Here is a 20,896-nt window from a genome sequence, read left to right as displayed (position 1 = left end):
GGGGATCAAACACTCACATGCAGAGAGCTCTTCAGCTGATACTGCTTCTGGTGCAAGACAATATGAAAATATTTTTCTGTTTGCTGTGGCATCTTCATGAGCATTTAAAATATAGGACTCTCTAAAGGTTTGTTGTGTTTCCTTTTTGAGCAAGTTAAGAAATGAAATAATGAGTTATAGGAGAGCTTTGGTTGATGCACTATTTATAGTGAAAACAGTTATACTTACTGCCTGTTTAAAACCTTCTGACTGAACTTAAAACCAGCAATGCATATCTTGAAGACCTTCACATTTTTCAGCAAGCATGCATTGTGAAGATTAGACTAGAAAGCCACGCTTTTGGAAAATGATACTCCCTCCTTCTAATGAATTGGTTAACACTGGAGTCAGGAACTTGTGATAATGATCTTCTAAAATAGAAAAAAGCAAAAAAAAAAAAGTATTCTGATGTTATAAAGTGTCTAAAAGGAAAAATTAATGTTCATGATCTGACCAAGAGATCTTGTCACTCATAAATATTTAATCACAAATTATTTAATTGTTAGTCATTGCTCTTGGTCTCAGTGAAATTATTTCTATAAACACAGTACTTGAAAAATTGATTGATATTATAAAACACAGAACTATAATTTAAGATATTTTTCTTTAAGAGATGTGTAGGAGATTAGGTTGAAACATGTCAAGTCTTGAAAGTCATTGATTAGGATCAGCTTTTGTAGTAGCTGGCTAACACCCTAAAAATGACACACAGATCCTTCTCTCTTCCTCATAATAATTTTCTTTTAATACTTCTTTCTAATCCATCTCATTGTAGTTATAAACTCAGATTCAGAGTTCTTAGTAGTCCACATCAGAATCTTGTGTTTAGTAGCAATGCAGGCAGCCTGGCATCACCTGTTGCAATTATGTTCTAAGATAAATCTTTGTTGTTCGGCTCCTCCCCATTAATTGAATAAACATAAACATACAGAACTAAATAATTGCAAGGCTTGCTTTGCTGTTTGTTGATATCTAATATACATATATTTACAAGCAATTAATAACTTTGGTGCTAGGCAGAGTGTCAGTTCCCACAGCTATAAGCAAAGCAAAGGTCAGCACCTCTGTTTTTGACATGCAGGATATATATGTATAAGTTTCCATAAAAGTGGAATAACTACCAAACCCTTTTTTTTTAATATCTCAAAAAAGTTTGCTGTAGCATACAGCAAGGAAACATGAACAACCAGCTAATGAACAGCTCCTCTAAAACCTTAAGATTCTCTCATGATACTAGGAAACTATTGGAAGTGTCCTCAGAACCATCTGTGTAGGAATGATGTGGATTTTCATGATAATCTTTCAGTCTTTGCAATTTTACAAAGCATTTCTTGTATTAAAGTTACTTATCACAAAATATTTTTACGCTGACAAGCCATTAAAATGTGACAATTACATAATGTCACACTTTTAAATATTACTTTTACTTCTGATTCACTCCAGTAAATGAACAGCATGACAAATTGAACGGCCGTGACCTGACACAAAGTATGTAGGAGTCTCTGGGGTGCATTTCTATTATGCATCAAAGGTTTTACACCTGTTTCTTAGAGTCACTGTAAATGACAGTAAAGGTATGTTGATCATACTTAAAATGTTTGATCTTGATTAAAAAAAAAACCATTTTGAAAGAGAAAATCAGAACTGTATTCATTTTTGTTAACATAATAGTATTGTCTCTAGGTTTAATCACCATTTTATCGTGAAAAGTGGAATAAAAAGCAAGGAAAACATTTGGAATAGTAAGGCTTAAGAAATTGTCAGCTTCTTTAGTAAAAGTACTGACCTGATTTTGGCATTGGCAGAAAAATAGTTCAATAAATATTCAAAATCTGCAGAAGTTAAAATAAATACCAGTTGTCAACTCTGAAACTCAAAGGTTATACAGCCTCCAAAGAAATTCCTAGTTTTATTAAAAGGCACACAAGTCCCATATTTCTTGAAGCACATTGTTGTTAAGAGCACTTTAGTCTCAAATATTCAAAATACTACTCTAGTATAAAGTTTGTGCAAAATCTGCTTTTGATGACCATAGGTAGTGTAAATGCCAAACGAGACACATAACTCAAAATGAAGGCACTAATGGTTATAATTAACTCATGTTTTACATAGCCCAATAAAGTGTGAATTTCAGGCCATATGTTCACTTGTGTATCTGAATTTCTTCACCAGCTTTTGTCACTCTATAGTAATTTTGTCTATGATTGCTACTAATTTTTGCAAGGAGATTTCATCTCCAAATCCAGTGATGTAATTAAAAGCAAGAACTACTTAATGTATCTCTTTATAGTTAATTAAGTCTTATATTCTTCATCATATTTTATAAGTCAAAAAATGGACTGAAGGGAATTCATAACATGTCCTGATCTTCTACACACGTTCCATTTAAGCTTTTAATATAAAAATTAATTTCTATGCAAATGTCAGAGTTTGAAGCTCACCAGACACAAAGTACTTGAAGATACAGAAGTACCTGCATTATCCAAGTCAACTAAAGTGGCATGTAAAGACCTCTGTTCAGAAAATCTGCATGGAACAGTTGTAGTCTTGGCATAATCAAATCAGATGCCTCCCTTTCTTTTAGCGAGGGATTTAGCAAATCAGAAATACAAGAAAATTAACAAAACATATGGAATATTTTTTTTGTTAAAGAAAAATTAAGAAACTAGACAGAAAAAAGGGGAAGAAATCTCAGACAAAAAAAATTACCATAAGAAATATAAATCCAAAAAAAAAGAAAAGTTGTCATCTGTTTGTAAAAGATAAGATTTGTCCAAAAAGCCATTATGGAAAGTTACCTGTGTGAAATATTTGTAATATTTTGAAACCTTACCCATTGCATCCAAAAAATATTTCAATAAAATTCTATTATTTAACTATGGTAAATTCTTGTTTTAAACAGCTTTGTGTTGTTAGGCTTTTAGACCTGACCTAGCCTCTTTCTAAAGGAAGGATTTATGAAGCAGCCATTCCCATTGTTCTTCCATCTCATCGTGCCTCTTTCAGGACAACCAGTTTGTTCAATTCCCTTTAAATTTTCCTATTCCAAATAAAAAAATATTTTTATTTTTAGTTAATACTGCCCAAGAAGCTGAGGTAAAATTTTTGACTAAACCTCCCTGTAAATTTTGATTTTTTTTTTTTTTTTTGGCTTGTAATCAAACACTGAGAGGAAGTCTGGGAAGAAACACAACTGTCAAAAGGGCTAATTTTTCACTAGCAGAGGTTGCCAGCATATGCTAATGGTCTTTGCCAGCAATAGCAGAACCAGAAATAAAGATTTCTTCACACTGTCTTCCTGATTCAAATCCTTTTTCCTCATTGTCCAGCTCCCCAGGCACATTGTCCTTTCCCTTGCAGCAACAATTCTGGTGTCTCTAAATGTTCTGCTGAAAAATGAAGAATTTGTCAAAAGATATTACAAGTAAATTTTGGTACCCATCCAAAATATTTCTCTTCCTGCAGTCTAGAAGAATCTCTATGACTTTTGGAAACCTACTTCACCTAACTTTGAATTAACCTGCTCTGCCTCTGATAATAGCCCTGGAGTCTGTGATGAAATAGTTTGCAAAATAAATCTGAGATTTTATGGCTGTGTAGTCTGTCGTAAGGTTCATTCTGTGGTGTCTGTGCTGCTATCATGACCATAAGTAGCTACTCTTCATTAATGAATACGTGTTCCAGAACTGCAGGCATTTCTTTAGACTACTGAAGAGATGAACCCTCCGTCAGTATTTGTGCAGTAAAAGCACATAGGCCAGATGGGCAGAACTGTTCAGAAAAAACAAGTGTCCATAAAGCAGTCCCCCAACTCCTCGTGCTTTTAGCTAATATTCTTCACACTATTCACATGACATGTTGTGTCATCACAAGGTTAACATTAGCTAGAAGTTCACTGATAAGCTATGCTGATTCTTTGTATAACAGCTCATCCTCCCACAACTAAACTGGTTTTAATTAAACTAATTGATATATGTGGATGTATTGACTCAGGTTGAAACAATATGTGAATCAGTAATGAAAGGAAATTCCACAGGCTGAAATACAATGTTGAGTAGTCAGGGGATTCAGATTTCTGATCTGAGTACCTGCATAGGCAAATATTGCTCCTCAAGTAGTTTGGGGCTGCAGTCCTGAGTTCCTAAAACACATGAGGAAGGAATTCAGACTGAAAACTTACATGGTCGTGACTCATTCAGTCAGGTGGAGAAAGTGGGTAAGGAAACACCTCAGAAATAGTCACTTCATCACTTGCAAACTTTACCCAAGGAAATATGAAATTCATCTGAAAATCAGTGATGCACAGAGAGAATGGGTGAATAATTTTTGGCCTTCCTATCGGGAATATTCTGCAGGAGGGTGTAATGTGGAGTGGTGTTTCCCCAGTCTCAATTTCTGCTATCCTTCTTGTAATGTTGCCACAAATAACCTGTACAGAACTTCACCTAGCATAAGTCATAGTTTAGGACGACATACAGTAACTTCAGAAGCAAAAGATATGGTGAAGAAAATGAGTCTGTATTTTAGATTTCACACTCTGACCTGAGGTTTCCTTTTAATACGAACTGATTTGTTAATCTTCAGAGCCCATCCCCCTGTTCCCTTTGCATGGATGAGTTTTTTGAAAACATGCTAACTGCACAGTAGTCAGTCTGCTTTATGAACTCTACGTGATACAGTCTCCATCAATGGCCTCTTGTAGCTTAAGACCTTTTCTCCCCCTCCCTTTTGTATTTTTAATTTCTTCTCCTCAAGAGCTGAAGGCCTCTCTTCTCCCAGTATTAACTCATTAGCCTCAATCGTGGATTGTCCCCAAATGTTTATAATTAATTTTCCTTTCTCCCCAGTACTTCTTAAAGCCTTTTTGTGCAGTTAGAGCTTTGCCATCTGCCACCTTCATGACATTGCAGTAGGGAACAACTGCGCTGAGTGATGTTTTCTGATCTGTGATGAAAGGTGTGTCTGTGTTCCCATTTCTCACTGTGCTACTCTAACGCACTCTTTTTTTTTTTCTTCTGATCTATTACTGTCTTCAGTCACTAAATGTGGTGTCTTTCAGGCAAGACACACTTTAAGTGTACTCATCTCATTGTCCCTTCTCCACTATTCCACCCGTTTCCCTTTTCCCCTACCACTGACTAATAACTCACTTCCTTTTTACACGCTGTTTCTACTCTCCATGGTTTATTTATAATGTTTCTCACAATGTCTAGGATCACATATCTTATTCCAGACCATTGTTTATTAGCATCTTGTCACAAGGCAGTTGCATTTATACCTTCTTCTGAATGTAACACTGCTTCACAGTTGTGGAAGAAGGAGGTCTATGAGCCAGTGGCTGTGAAGGGTTATTAAATGTCTCTAACATCAGTATAGAAGAGCTTCTGCTATGAACCAACTTTTGGTAGAAAATTCATAGAAATATGGTTGGAATGGGAGACAATTTTAAATAGCGTTAATGCAGGAAATTTCAAAATAATTTTGTCTTCCTTGGTAACCAAAGCCTGTGACTTGTCGTATCTTAGGAAGGAACAGACAAGATTACATTTTGACTCACTTTCCTGCTGGAGCGTGAGCTTTACTTCAAAATGACTTGAATTTTTTGTGAATCACAGTTAAGGAGAGGTCAGGCTGGACAAAAGCCTCAGATAAGAGCTTCAAATAATCTGCTCAGAGTAACATTAATTTCTACACCAATTTGTTGCAATAAAGAAGTCTCTGGGAGCCCAACCTGGCTGATCTGACCCTATTCTTTGCATTCTAACATGTGCTTGTGTTAATGTTTGCCTGTCAGTCCATTGAAGCCTGAGACGGTCTCTGCACTCCAGGCTTTCACTGTGCCTGGGAAATCCTAAGTCTGATTTATGAAACCATCACTCACTTGCATGTGAACGTGAGAAAGATGATCTATGTGTAGACTTATTCTCCCACCTGTGAGAAAAAAAGGAAGAACTCTCCTGAGCATGGTTTAATGCATACTGTGAAGTTTCCAAAAACTCATCTGCAAGACTTTGAGAGAGATAACATTACATTGGGGTAATCACATTGACTTCACGGACCATGTGGTAGGATGGAGGGCAATGAAGGCTTTAACCTTTCACTGATGCAATCCTATAAGCAAGTGTTGATAGTAACAATGAAATAAACTCACACATTTGACAGAGTCACCGCTGGGGGCCAGGAATGTGTGCTAATATCTGCAGTTCAAGCACTTCATTGTTTATCACATCCACTGACATTTTTACTGTTGACAGTATTTCTGCATCGGTCAGAGGCCAGGTGAAAAGTACTTTTAAACTTTGAATGACAGTTTTGGCTCTGCGGTTTGTTTGGTTTCTTTATGATTGATGTGAGAAAGGTTAAAACCAAAGCACTATTTTTTGCCCTCTCTCTTATTTAGGAAATTATTTGTTCTGTCAGATTCCAGTAAGTCCTGTTTACGGTGTATTATTTTAATTTGGCTTTAAATGTAATTTGCATAATGCAATTGCATCATGAGACTAACATTAATGACTGGATATCACCTGAAATCTGAGTGTATACTGTAGTAAACAGACAGTTACCTTGTTGGTTTTCCTGGGTTGTAAGAAGAATGACAAAGCAGAAAATTCTTCTTCCTTCCCTTAAAGCAATGGGTAGAGTAAGACATATGTTCAAGTCACATCACTTATATATGAAGATTTTCACAAAAAAAAAAAAAAGAAGAAGAAATCTGCCTTGTGATCAACACTGTTTACTTGTGCTACAAAATCTGAAAGGTTGTCCCTAACATGTTTTTTTTTAGATATTTCAGAAATTTTATCACTGTCATCCTATTGAGGACCATAAATTTGTGAAAGCTGTGTTTCTTGACCATTGCAAGTATTACCTCCTCAACATTGTTTGCAAGCAGTGACAGATTCTGTCCTAAAACTCTCCTAAACCAATCATTGACTACTGTAAAAGCTACAAGTGAGTCAGAAGCAAGCCTAAGAGATTTTACATGTACACAGAAGACCCTTGCACTGTTTATAGAGGATTCTGGTAAACTGAAACTAAAATTGAGAGGGTGTTCTTTTCCAAACTAAAATGAAGGTATCTTCAGATTACTCTGTTGTGGTTAAAAAATTGTTTTACAGAATATGACCACTTAGGATCGACACACTATCTAGCTGAAAAACCATAAAAATTGATTTTGGGCCTACAAGCCAAATCTGACAGCACAAACTTGAAATTCTAAAATCACCCAAAGTAGACTTGGTTCTACAGTTTCCTTGAAAATAGTTTCAGCAGACCCAAGCCTCAAACAATGAGCTCTGCATTCTTGCACTTTCTCTCTAAGCAGAGGACAATTTTGGCTGGCCATTGCTACTGCTTTTGGTCTACAAACGTCTCGAAGTGGACATTTTGGGAAGCTGCTTAGTTTTACCAAAATTGTAAGTTTGGATCTCCAGTACAGAAATGTAAGGAATAGGTGATCTGTTTCACCTTATGGCTGCATGGTCTGTAACCTTAGCTCTTGTACATTACACTCTTCCAGTTCTGCCTGCATCTGTCCTCAAGGCATTGTACTAGGAATACATTACCACCTACCATCAACAAGTTAAGTAATCTAAGGAATGATTATAGAAATATTTTTGTGAGTTTTTTTTTCTGAGAATGGGGAATGGGGAGTATGGTTTTGCTCATTGTATTTTACATCTAATTATGAGACCACAAGTTTATTTATGTTTTTAATAACCTGATAATCCTAGATGTGGAATGATTAGACAAAATGCTATTGTTATCATGAGCCTTTAAGCCTTTGCTTAGATATTGTCCAAAAAATCTTTTTATGCTTAAAATAAAGGTGCCCAAATTAAAACTGCAGATGAGTTTTCTGTAATAGGGTGGGGTTTTTCTTCTTGCTGTTAATTTTTTCTTACAGTCCTGCCTTTGCATTTGAAATTTCAATTTTTCCTGAGGCAACCATGTTTTTGCCACTATATTAGCAAAGAACTTATAGTACTAGTAATAGTATTAATAATATCACCATAGAAAAAATATTAAAATCAAGAATAGGTAATAAATTTATTTGCACATAAAATAAGATTTGAGTTACACAAATTTTGCATAATGGCCTTGTTTATTACAAAACTTGGATTTAAAAAGAGATATTTGATAATGATTATGCCTTGACAACTAAGACCAAATACCTAAAATGAGACCACACGAAAATAAAATATTTTTCTTATTGTTGCCTCAGACGTATGAAAGGCTTAATAGAACTGTGAAATGCAAGGGTATTTGGTTTACTGTTGATAGAGAAAATCTGGTTTAGATAGAGACTGCTGAGGCATAAATAACCAGCCACCTTAACTAGAAAATGAAGATAGAGTGTTGAAATTTCAGCTGAAACAGTGCTGTTATTGGCAGGTAAAGTCTTGGATTCTCTTTCTTTCTTCCTCAGGAGGAGTCTGTTGTCTCATAACATCATTGAGCTCATGTGTCACTCTTTTTTTCACTGGGCAATACTTTGTTTCCCTTTTTCACTCTAAATCACTCATTGGAAAGGAATCACTTTTGAGATCTCTAGCCCTCATTCAAACTTTGACTAAATTATACTCATCTGAAATAGTGCCTGCCTAAAGGCAAAATAAATGAGTACAAGAGCATACTTGTTCTTAAAGCTGAGGCAATGCACTACAGTGCTGGAAAGGAAGAAATATCCATTTTCCATATTTTACTGTAAATAGTCAAAATTTCCTAATCAAATCTTCTGGGAGAACAAAGCTCTTGTAGTGATGATGATGATGATGATGATGATGATGATGATTAAAAATGCTACTGTTACTACCAATAACAATGATGATGATGAAGAAGAATTTTAGTAGTAGTGATAGTAGTAATAATAACACCTCCTCAAAACTGTAATTGTGTTATCCACGTGTTCTAAACTGATATAATTTTATTTTTTGTATGATGATTATTAAATTTTGACAATCATTATAATTTTGACATCAGTATCAGGGAACTGACCCCCCTCCATTCTTCTGATTCAACCAAAATACCTTAAAATTAGAACAGACTTTGACACAGAAGATTAATCAGAAGTTTTGACACCCTCTTCTATTCATCATTAAAATGCTAGAAAAGTTTGTATACCAGAAAGAATCTATATCAAATAATGGAGCACATGGAAGTCACCTCAAACCCAGGAAGTTCCTGTCACACAATTGTCAGGGGCCAGGAGAGAGGTCAAGAGAAAGTTGCTCTAGTGCTGCCTTTCTTCTTGCTACTCTCTGTAGGCAGAGAGTACTTGACACTGTTAGAGACAAATATGCTGAGCTACTCAGCCCAACAGCCTAACCAATGCACCTGTTCTAGTGTTCTGTGAAACTTTCACCACTGTTTTTCAAAACAACACACATCTTGGCATTATTATGAATTATTATTTCTCATGTCCTTTCTAGTGAGGCAAGTCAGAAATAAGTAATACCTTTTTGCTCTGATTTCTACTTTACTCCACTCTGCTGATGAACAGAAGCAGTAACCTAGTGAATTAGGAGCAGTATATAAAGGTATTTGTTTGCTCCATAACATTATTGTTAAAAAAGCAAAACAAAGATAAAACCCCAAAACTAATGAGATGTTCTTCTGAACATGAAGTCTGGATTGTTCATTTTCAGGAATAACAGGGAGTGATTTCTAGGACAGGCACTATTGACTTTTACAAGTTAAATGATACTAAAATTTAAAACCAAACCAATATATCCAATCAAGAGTCTGTGACTTGTGTTTTGGCATCTCTCTCCTCACCTCCACTTTTATGCACTGTGAGAGAGTAAGGTAGTTATATGCCAAATAAATTATATATATATGAGGAAAGCTTGGTTTGTTTTTTTTTTTCCCTTTCCAGAGGCATGGCCTCTTGCATTCACCTTTTAGTTTCTGCAGATTATTTTTCTGTACTTTACCACTTGACGAGAAAATGTGTATCTCAACAGTACCAAAAGAAAGTTAAAGACCCTTGATTTCAGCACATTCAGGTAAAGGGTTCATGTTGCCTGTGCCACCTTGATCAGAGAGAAAAGCACCTCACTTTCAGTGCCAGAGAAGAGGCAGCATCAGAGTGGCATTTTAATTCAGTCTTCTGTTTATGTAATGATCAAGAACTTGCCTCTCCACTTTTCAGATCATCTCCTAAGTGAAGAATCTTTCCTACGCAATTGTTTTTCTCTTTTAATGCTGAAATGGACAGAAGGAAAATTTAGTTTATGTAGCCAAGTGTGGAAGAGAAAATTATTTTTTCGGTAACAAAAACATTCATTTCACAGAAGTTTTGTAGTGTGTGATCCAGCTAGTAAAATATTAAGTGTGTGAACACCTACAATTCTCTCTTAGTCATTGAGAGAGAAAGAGACAAAATGAAAAACACAGAATGGGAAAATAGCATTTTTTAACTGTCAAACTTACCCTTCTTGCAATGAGGTGAATATGGAAGAATATAAGAATAAAGCACTTCCACAGCAAAATGGTATGATGCCATACTGTGACTGAAGGGTCTCTTTGTGACTGGTTGAAAATTAAAAATGCTTCGTATCTCAGAAGTTATGAAATGGCTTATGCCATACAAAAATCCAGTCTCATTACTTGTCAGGGAAGAAGACATACAACTTCCAGTATTTCCCAGTAATAACTAAAAGTTCTAAAATGTAAATGGGATACTACAATCCAAAAATGTAGCTAGATATGAATTCTGAGAGATTACAGTATTTTAAAGTTGCACAAACTTGTTCTGCAAAAAAATATCATCACTCCTCTTTGCTCTCTCACTATTTTCAATATTTTTTTCCATAAAACTGAATATAATGGTTCTGGACATGAACTCTGTCTTCATTCCTTTCCTAATTAATAACATTTGCAGAAAATGGCTCTTAAAAATGTCCTTTATTTTAATATATGTTTACAAATAAAGGTTCTCATGAGGATTTACAAATTAAAGAATACAAGGGAGGAGTACTACACTTAAATAAATTTATAATAATTAAATTATTCATGTAAATACACCTCAGCTAAACCACTATATGAAGCCTATCCACATCAAATGTTAAGCTTGCTTTTTGGAGGGAAAGTTCTGAAAGTATAAAAATATACATATTAGTATTTGGATTATGTATTTAAACAAAGAAATATTCATTTGGATTTTTTCATTTATCTATTTAACAGTAAAATATTTTGATATCAACAGTTCTAGGAAAAAAAAGTCAGGCCAAGTTATCACAGACAACAAAAATCCAATTGAAATTTTTTTACAAATGCTTGACTTATCTATTACTTACAAATGCAAACACTTGACTATATCTATTTTAATATAGCAAAGAACTTTGGAAAATTCAACATGCTTGTAATAGGGAGGCTTTTTGGTGCAATAAATGATATTAAAATAACTCATTTTAAGGTTAAACATATCAACTTGTCTCTAGCAATCTAGTTCCAAAGCAAAGCCTTTCTTGTGTAAAGAGGCTGCAGAGAAAAGAAGTCGTACTTCTTCAATGGTTTACTAGCTTCCTAAAATGCATCTCCTTAAGGCTAGTCTGATGGAATGAGGAGTCTTTTCTCTGAAATGAAAGAAGTAAAGAAGTTTGAAATATTTATGCCTGCTCTTATAGTTAGGGTAATTTAAAGCATGCCTTTCTCCAAAAAATGTCCCCTCCTTACAGAAAGACTGACAAGGGAAACATTACACAGAAATGCAACAAAAGGCAACAGTAACCATTTTTAGAAAAATAATTATTTCAATGGTGAATTTTAATTTTCTTAAAACAGGTTTTATAGGTATGCCAATTTAAACATGGAAACATACTCATTTCAATACAGCAAGCTGCTCAGAACTTAAGAGATCAAATATTTTTCCTTCCTTGTAAGACTTACTGCATTACTGTTGGCTTTAAAACACGGCTGTTCCCTGTCTGTACCACTGCATTACATCCAGAGGCTGCAGGGCTCTGCCTCATTCCTGGTGTTTAGGTGGGGCTGCCTTGCGGACTGTGGTGCAGCCACACATTGCTGTCTTGCTGACACTGCACCTGTCAAGAGACTGTGGAGTGACGTGGTGAGATGCAGTTGGTGGTATGGATACTGCATCCTTCCTGAAAGCATCCCAGCATAGGATCTGCTCAGGGGTGCCACACACGCACACAAGAACACACCCAGACTCACAGTGCAGGTGGTAACACACAGCCACACACACACTCACACAAAAGCAGGATAGTTCTTCTAGTGCAGCCAGAGATAAAGAGGTGGGAGGGACCCTTTGTGTAGTGTTCCAAGGGGTTTATTCAAGGAGGGATCCAGAGACAAAGGACCCAGAACACAGGGGGGGTCCAGGGTTTTATATGAGGGGCAGTACAAGGGGTGGGCAGAGCATCAGGACCAATCAACTGAGGTCCAAGGGGTGGAGAGAACATGGGGTGACATAACAATAACCAATGGGAAAGGCAAGGGAAAGGACCAGGGAACCAAGAACCAATGGGGTATCGAACAAGGGAGAACTTTCTAAAGAACTTATAGGGAGTAAAAGGGGTGGTAGACCAACGGGCCAACCAAAAGTGGATAATGTACATAATAGAACAAAGACCCGTGGGAACTTGCCACGGCTACTAAGGTGTCTTTAGACATTGGTGCTGGAGCACTAGTGAACTTCAGCTATTTTAGGGTTTTATGGCTCCTTGGTTACTCCTGCCGTGGCCTCAGTCACCACAGCAGTGGAGAAGGACACAGTGCATTCCAGCATACTCTGTGCTCCCATCTGTATTTGTGCTCCAGTTAGAAATGTTTCAGCTGGGTTTATTTACTGGTTGCCAGCAGCTTAGGAGAAATCCAGCTAGCATGGAGCATGTCCTCTGGAAGACAGCGCTGCTTTAGCTAGGCTGTCCCCAGATCCTGAGCTACCTTTTATGTAGCTTGCCCAGGTATCTCCATGCTTCACAGGAGGTAGAGAAACCTTACACAGGATGAAAGTAAACATGATGAAGAAAGTAGGCTTTTCTATTAGTGGTTTGCCTTGAACTGGCTTTGCTTAACAGATTTCTGTAGTGAAACAATATCAGGGGGTCAAACATACTGACCCATATGCTACAGAAATCACAGGCCAGGTGTGTAAGTTGATCTAAAATCAAATTTTCCCTGTTGAGTGTTCTCATTGTCAGAAGAGCATTGATGCAGATATAATACTTGTCTAAGTATATTTCTGTATCATGTTCATCCATTACTGTATAGGCTGTTTTCCTACTGCAGATAATTTTACAGTTGCCACATAGGAGTGACAAATGGGTTTATGGAGAGGTTTTTTTTACATCTGCCAACCAAAAGATACTTACTATTCCTGTTTCTCTGAAATAAATCATGTAGCTCACGGTTAAAATGAGTTTAAAAAAGGCTGGGAACATTTGTGAATTTCCTATCTGTTGCAGCAGTTGTCTGACTCTATCTCCTTTGTCATTTGTTATAAAACCTGGGGAAAGACCTTGAAAGGTGAGGTAGGTTTGGGGCTTGGGTTGTTTTCTTGGTTTTTTTTTTAAGTTTGATAGTATATTTGACATATATGTAACCTTTAGTAATAGAGGGAATGCTAAACACCAATTTTATCCAGAAAAAGTTATGTAATGTTTCCTGCAGTCATCATTATGACAAGCTTCATCACAAGTCAAAAGCTAGATTTTTGTTGCCTGAGTACCTTTATCTAGACTAAATTTCACATTTTGTTTACTTGGCTTATTTCCAGGTATGATTACTATTGACTAGTGTGGAAGTCACCGCTTTGTGTGGTTGATGAAATGAGGCATTTGACTGGGACGCAGAAGACCTATGGTCTATTAATGGTTCATTTTAGGCTGCTTCTTCAATGTATTTAACTGTTCACGGTTTTTTTGAAAGGAAATTAACATATCTGCAGCAGGTACTTTGGCTTGGTATATTGTGGCAGGACACTGTCCTCTGTAAAAATGCAATAACAGTTCAAATAGTTTGAATTACTGTAATTTCATGCCATTACTGTTCATTAAAAACTGATATTAATTTCCTAACTGCAGATATCTGTGCATGTTTACTTTTGTATAATGAAATGAACACCAGTCAAGAGGAGACTAGATTTTATGACCACGCATAATACATTTTCAGGCTGTCTGAAGGTTTTTGTCAGTTAAGTCGTGTGATGAAATATTTGGCATTAAAATTAAATGGGTAATAATGTGCATTTCAAAGCCGTAAATCAAGTTAAATCCAGAAAAATAAATAAACACAAAGTTAAATCACTTGAGAACATTTATTTTGACTGAAGTCACTAATGTGAAAAACTACATTCTGCTCTCTTTAAATTTCTTTTTCTTGAATTATCATTTTAGCAAATGTTTCAAAAAGGTATAAAATACACTTCTGTAAACCACTCCCTTTCTTTCTGTTTCAATTCCCCAGACTGTAAAAGATAATAACTGACATCATTAAGAAGTTGTGTTCAGAAGAAATAGTAAAATTCTGAAGTATTAGAGATTTTTAAATATTATAAACAAAATCATAAATATTTGGGAATTTTAGTTCTATAGAAGCATGCAATGAGTCATGCCACAAAGACTTCCAAGAGTTGAGACAAATCCAATGAAAATGAAGAAATTTGGTGTGAAACCGTGAGCATCTAAATTATTGTACTAAACACGTCACTGAGAAAAAGATGCATGTATGTCTTTCCAAAATGCTTTAAAATGGTAATTTCATCTTCAGAGCTATGTCTTGATCTGTGAACCAAAGCTGAACTTAATATTATAAAATAAATTTTGACATGAATTCAGATTGTCTCCAGGAAAAGATATTCTTTGGTGAATGCATTTTGCCTAATACACTGAAAGATATATGTGTTAAATATAGTAGCAGCTGCAGGCAAACTGGCATAATCTTGAAAACTTTGTCACTGTTAACAAAGTGAATACTGATCATGGTAGTCATCAAAATGCTACATAATTTTTCAAACACATCTATTTTTTTCTAGAAGAGTGTTTTGCAAATAAATAATCTGCCATTGTTTTTACATTTTGCTCAGTAGTACATGATACAAACAAATCAGCTTCTTTAAACATCAACAGACAGTACATTATGAAGATCATCTCAGATGTACTGTTAAATTTAGGATAGAATTACCAATAAAGATACTATTGTATTTACTTCCTTGTCTTGTCAAGAGATATTGGCTTACAGTGTTAATATTAAACTGTAACAATGGCTTAAGATTTAGCTTGACACTTCCTGCTTTTCCAAAAGTTAGGAATAAAATTAATTTCAAATTGCTATTGACAAATATGGAAAGATTTTATTAAGATGAATTTTTACTACTATGTTTAACTACAACAGTATTCCCAATGAACTTCTTACTTAGACATCCAATTAAGGATATTCCATGACAGCTGACCATACCCTGGGGGCAGGCAAATTTGGGATGGACGTGTGTCAGTATTACATCTGAAGAGAGTGACTTCACCACAGTTGCTGGTTCAACAGAAAGACATCTTTTACCTCCCTTGTTTGAGAGCTCCTATGCAACTATCAGCTACAGGGTACCAAGTTCCCTCTTCTGCAGGGATTTAAAGAGAGCCTGGCCACTGTGCCTCCACTCTGCTCTGTTTCCATCCCGCTTTACCATCTGCTTGTGTGGGAATTGGGCATGCTGACTTCATTTCATCCCAGGAGTAGCAAACACATTTCCCTCTGTAATTTCCATATTGTTATAACTGTGTCTACAAATTTCCACTTAGCTCTGTGCTCTGTTTCATCCCCCCTTAGTATGTATTCTGTGGGGGGAGTCGAGCATGCTGACCACAATTTCTTTCTATTAAAATGTAATGTTCCAATTTTCTTTAATTTTGCTCTCAATATTTTTTCCCACATAATAATACTTATTTGTGCAGGTTAGGTGGAGAAAAGTGCAAAGAAAAAAGATGGAGGTAAACAAGTTGATATGCTGAGTTAATGCTAAAGATGAATGAATTTCAGAAAGGACAAATAGTCCATTAATTGTTGCCGTTGTGTCCTCTGGGAACAGTTCCCACTCAGCCCGGTCAGCTCGGGACACAGCAGGCTGTGGGGGCCAGCCTCTGATATCGGAGTGATCAAAGGTCTGGCTCGTGGGTCCTTCCAAGGGACCGCGGCAATAAAGGCAGACGGCGGAGGAAAGGGGGCAGGCTCAGAGTTGGGTTAAATCCAGAAAGTTTATTGGTCCTCTGAACGAGGGGACCTCAACCACCAGGGGTGCCCAACCCAGAGCACCTGCAGATCGCGCACCGGGGCATTTTATGGCGGGGGGGGCATGGAGGGGGGGTGTACAGAACAACCAAGCAGGGAAGGGAAGGGTGCGGCAAGCAGAATGAGGGACACATAAGGGAACCAACTATAACAGGGGAAGGGAGGGACTCCTTTCCCAGGACTAATCACCTGGCCCCCTGGCTAGAACTTTCCAGAAGCCTGGGAGGGGTGGCAGAGTGACAGACAGGGTCCTGGGAGGAGATAAAAATGACAGACAGGGTGATTTAAATAAAACAGGGGGGGGTGCCAACTGGGGTACACCAAACTTACAGAACATAGCGGGGAGACCTGGACTGAACTAAACAAACACACTCCCACAAATTGTTTAAATATAAAATTCAATTCTTATCATTACATTGTAATTAATAGATCCTATTGAAGAAACAACAATTTTTCTTTTTCAAAGAACATACTTTCTGCACCAGTGGCTTGCTCTCCACATGTAAAATGATTCCTCACTCCCTATCCTAAATCTAGCAAGTTACGCAAACTCAAAATAAAATCCAGCTCTCTCCCCTTTGTTTTTCATTGTACCAATATGATGATGTGCATAGAATACCCAAATCCACATACCGCTTTCATAGTGCAAAGATTTAGCAACAGATTTCTGAAAGGGTTGTGAAACAATGACTGCTAAGCAATATGAAAGCTACACGATCATATTTTCTCAGAATACTATCACTGCATAGGACAGACCTCTTTAGCAAGCAGAGATGTACAGAAATTAATCTTATTGTCAGTATCTAGGTGCAAAACTACAGTGTGAAGACAGTGGAGTTTCTGGCAAAAGTTATCAAATGCATTTTGCATGGTAGCAATGTATGCACACAGAGATGGAAAATAGAAATTATTTGTTTAACTGATCTAAAAATATTAACAGAGTTCCAGTAAACTAAAATCTAATTGTTTGGATGCTTCAGGAAAAATCAGTCCAAGACTTCAGAAAATAAACAAGTACATTTTTGAGGAGTTTTGGTAATTCCAGTTGAATGCAGATCACTATTACTGAAGGAGAGGTCATTTCTGCTGCCAGATTCCATGGTCAAAATAGCAGAAGAAGAAACAAAAAATGCAATTTTCACAAAACAAAAGCATGCAAGAGGCATCTTCAAACACAGTGTTAAATGGCCATTTAATAATTACCTGCACCAAGCTCAGAAGGCAGCTGCTCTAAGAAATGTTGAGAAAGAGATTAAATCCTTCATTCTTGAGCAATATCACAGATTAAATATCATTAATATCATTAAGAAAGATGCACTTATTAGAAGGGGTTGCGGTAAAGTGAAAATGAACTAAATTGATAGCAGCCCCAAGGGACCTTTCATTACAGTTCAGTTTCCCTTTTCTCACATCAAGCATAAAGGTCTATTCTTCCATTTGATACCTCTCACTAGGAGGTTGGACTGTGCCCCAGGTTTCAGGGAAAACAAATGCACAAACATTGCTGACATCCCATATTACATTTCTAAGCAATGTTTAATTCTGTCTGCATTCATCGAGAAATAAGAATTCTTAAAAAGCAGTTTATTAATATCAAATTCATTTTCTTATTCTCCCTTCTCCATAGCTGTGCAGGCAAGTCTTAAGTACATAGCAAAAGCAGATTCTTTAGTAGTTTTCTTTCTACATGAAAAGAGCTGTTTCCTTCTTGAAGAGAAGCAGAGAACACGAGACTTAAGCGAGGCTTTAAGTATCTAATAAGCTTTTTTAAAACCATTGGTATAAATAGAAGAGTCTAAGCCATTCTCTAGTTTACTAGGGTATTATTAGATTCTTTAGATAGATTCAGATAGATTCTTCAGATTCATTTTAATAGATCTCATTCATAAGCACATCTTATTAGTAAATGCATTTTACTATGATCCAAAGCTGTCCTTAGCATAAGGGAAGATGGATTAGGCTGTATGCCCCAATAAACTTTCACGATCTGTTTAATATAGCACTGTGTGCTTGTAGTTTGGGACTTTTTATGCCTTAAAAAAAAAAAAAAATTAAAAAGCATATTTTATTCTTTGCAGAAGTAAAGCACTTTTTTTACAGCCTAATCAATTTTCTTTGTCTTTGTGTCCCTTTAATTTCCTTTTTCTCCATTTTAGTTCCCATTATTTTTCTTATTGCTCTGCCAATGTCCCTTCACCTATTATGTCTAAAGTCTTTTTCCCCATTTACAAGCTTTTTTTCTACCCTTCTGTACCTGTTCTGAACAACTGCTTTAGTTCCTTCAGAGGATGTGCAAAACCTTGTTTTTGACTGAAGAAATTGAAACTTTAAAAAGCTGTGTTTAATCACTCTGGACAAGTATCATGATGTCAGAAACAGATTACGATTAGCTTGTATGATAATATTTAAAAAAACCCAACCAACCAATCAAAAAAAATAGCTAACCAAAAAGCCAAAAATATACAAAGAAAAAAAGCAGCCTCTTAGAGTTCTTCAGATTTTCTGAGGAGAAAATCTGATTTTATTTTATTTTAAAAGTTTGGCTTTGGCAATGACACATTCGGCATCACTTTGCATCAGAGACCATCTCAGAATTAATATGAACCTACATATGAATGGCTAAACTGAGAGGAAAACTCCCAAAGGAACCCAAATGTGCTCACTTTTAAATGGATCAATACATATAGGTATAAAGAAAAGTATATAAATTTGGTATAAGTGTATTCTTAATTCCTGCTTTATTTTAAAATCTCCATTGCCATGCACTGTTGACTCAGGCTGTGTATTTGATATTAAACTGACAAATCCCATAACTATACATTTCAAAGCTTGAATGATGATGTTCTCATAAGACTGACACTGTAATCCTGTCTCTGATGGTCCACAAATGGCATTGCAGTAGTCATTATTATAGAGAAACCAACATTTATTCATGTCTCAGTTTTAGCAATCAGGCAAGTACACAGAATAATTTTATTATCATGTTTATCTCAGTAGATTAACAAGAAAACAGACAAAATGTTCAACAAAAATGAGCATGGCTAAATTACGAAGTAGTACTGTGAGCATTATTTAAAAGCGAGGATTTAAGAATATAGCTCCTATACACATCTAACCTCCATACTGCATTTTTTACTGTGCTGGGAATTAGAAATAAATGTGAGAGCAACGAGGTGTCTGTTGTTAACTCCTATACTCCTAATCTGTCTGCATCACTATAACATAATGAAGGATTTAACTTTTGGTTAACTTGTTGCTGAGATATCACCGCTTGCATTATCATCTTGGATTTTTCATACTCACTTAACAATGCATGCAAATCAATTTCACTGGCTGCCAAGCCTCTTGTGTGGAATTCCTTGTCATTTTGCAGGCCCATTAAGAATCCTCTGTAGCACACCTCTATCAAAAGACAGAAGGAGGATGAAAGGCAAATTAAGACAAAATAACTAATTACATATTTTTAACATAAAGTCCTCACAACCTCTCCAAGATCTGTAAAAAATTAAGAATAAAAAGTGGATATATTAATAATTTTTGTCTTTACTGGCTCTTAGAAAGCAAGGGTATCAGTTGTTGTCCTTAAAATGTCCTCTGGCCCCAACCACCAGTGGAAGGCAAGTTAGAGAAAGTCTAAACCACCTGAAGCAATATAAACATTCCAAATTTCTTCAAATACAAAGGTGTAATATCTAATTCATTCAAATTTCAGCTGAATTGAAAATTTTTTCCAGAATGATAAATTGAACACTGGATTTATATGCTCAGTAAAGATTATTTTTAATTATTTGAATTGATATGCCTATGACTTAAAGAAGGAAAGGGCAAAACTGCAAGACCTGTGTCATTAAAAAAATACAGTTTATCATTATCTTTACTGTCTTCCTTTAAAAACTGCATTCTTAACAGCAAATGTTTGCTTACTATTAAAACACTTCAAAGTGAGTATATTTAATGAAGTCTGTTTTTAATTTAGTCCTGATTCACAGAGAAACAATGTACATTCAATAAATATGTATGTTATCCAGTCTAAAAATACTTGTCAAAGAAAATAACCTGTGATTCCTTTCTGAAAAATCAGCCTCCCACTACTTTGATCCTAAATAAGTTGCACAACATGTACAATCTTGCACAGTCATTAACTATGAGGTGGAGATTTGCAATTTGCATTTCTATTTTTATTTAAGCAAAAGGTTTTTGTCTTTCCATTTTGATTACTTTGTTTTCAAAATCAGTTATCTGATACTAGAAGAATATTTGATTTTTACCGAGATAAAAAGGCATTTCCAGCCTCGTGGAGCTATTGACCACATCATTAGAGAAAGAAAAAATAAGAATATGATTTTCAGTTTATTGTTATTTCTTTCGTCTACATTAGTACTTTGGTCTGGCAAGTATATCAAGAGCACAGATTTACTTCTTTAGCTTTAGATTCAGCAATCACGACCTAGGCATTATGAATTACATGCTGTCATGTGTTACCATGTTGACTCTCAGGCCATACATGTGGAAAGGAAAATTTCAGCTTTTCTGTGCTAGCCATCATTATCTGTATCGTCATGCCACCACATCTCCTTTGGTATTGGTATGTACCTGTCCTGTATCTCCA

At 35.9% G+C, this 20,896-nt stretch overlaps 1 long non-coding RNA gene across 1 annotated transcript; it reads right to left on the bottom strand.

Annotated features, from left to right (window-relative positions):
- Positions 1-11,003: 11,003 nt before the first annotated feature.
- LOC138103754 (uncharacterized) lies at positions 11,004-12,354 on the bottom strand. The gene is made up of 3 exons (XR_011147841.1): positions 12,257-12,354; positions 11,932-12,097; positions 11,004-11,618 (listed from the first exon to the last, which is right to left on the bottom strand). It is a non-coding gene; the product is annotated as an uncharacterized lncRNA (long non-coding RNA).
- Between the last annotated feature and the right edge of the window lie 8,542 nt (positions 12,355-20,896).

The sequence above is a fragment of the Aphelocoma coerulescens genome (genome assembly GCF_041296385.1).
Source record: "Aphelocoma coerulescens isolate FSJ_1873_10779 chromosome Z unlocalized genomic scaffold, UR_Acoe_1.0 ChrZ, whole genome shotgun sequence".
Classification (NCBI taxonomy): Eukaryota; Metazoa; Chordata; class Aves; order Passeriformes; family Corvidae; genus Aphelocoma; species Aphelocoma coerulescens.
Note: the sequence above shows the minus strand (reverse complement) of the source record. Positions and strands in the feature narration are given on the sequence as shown.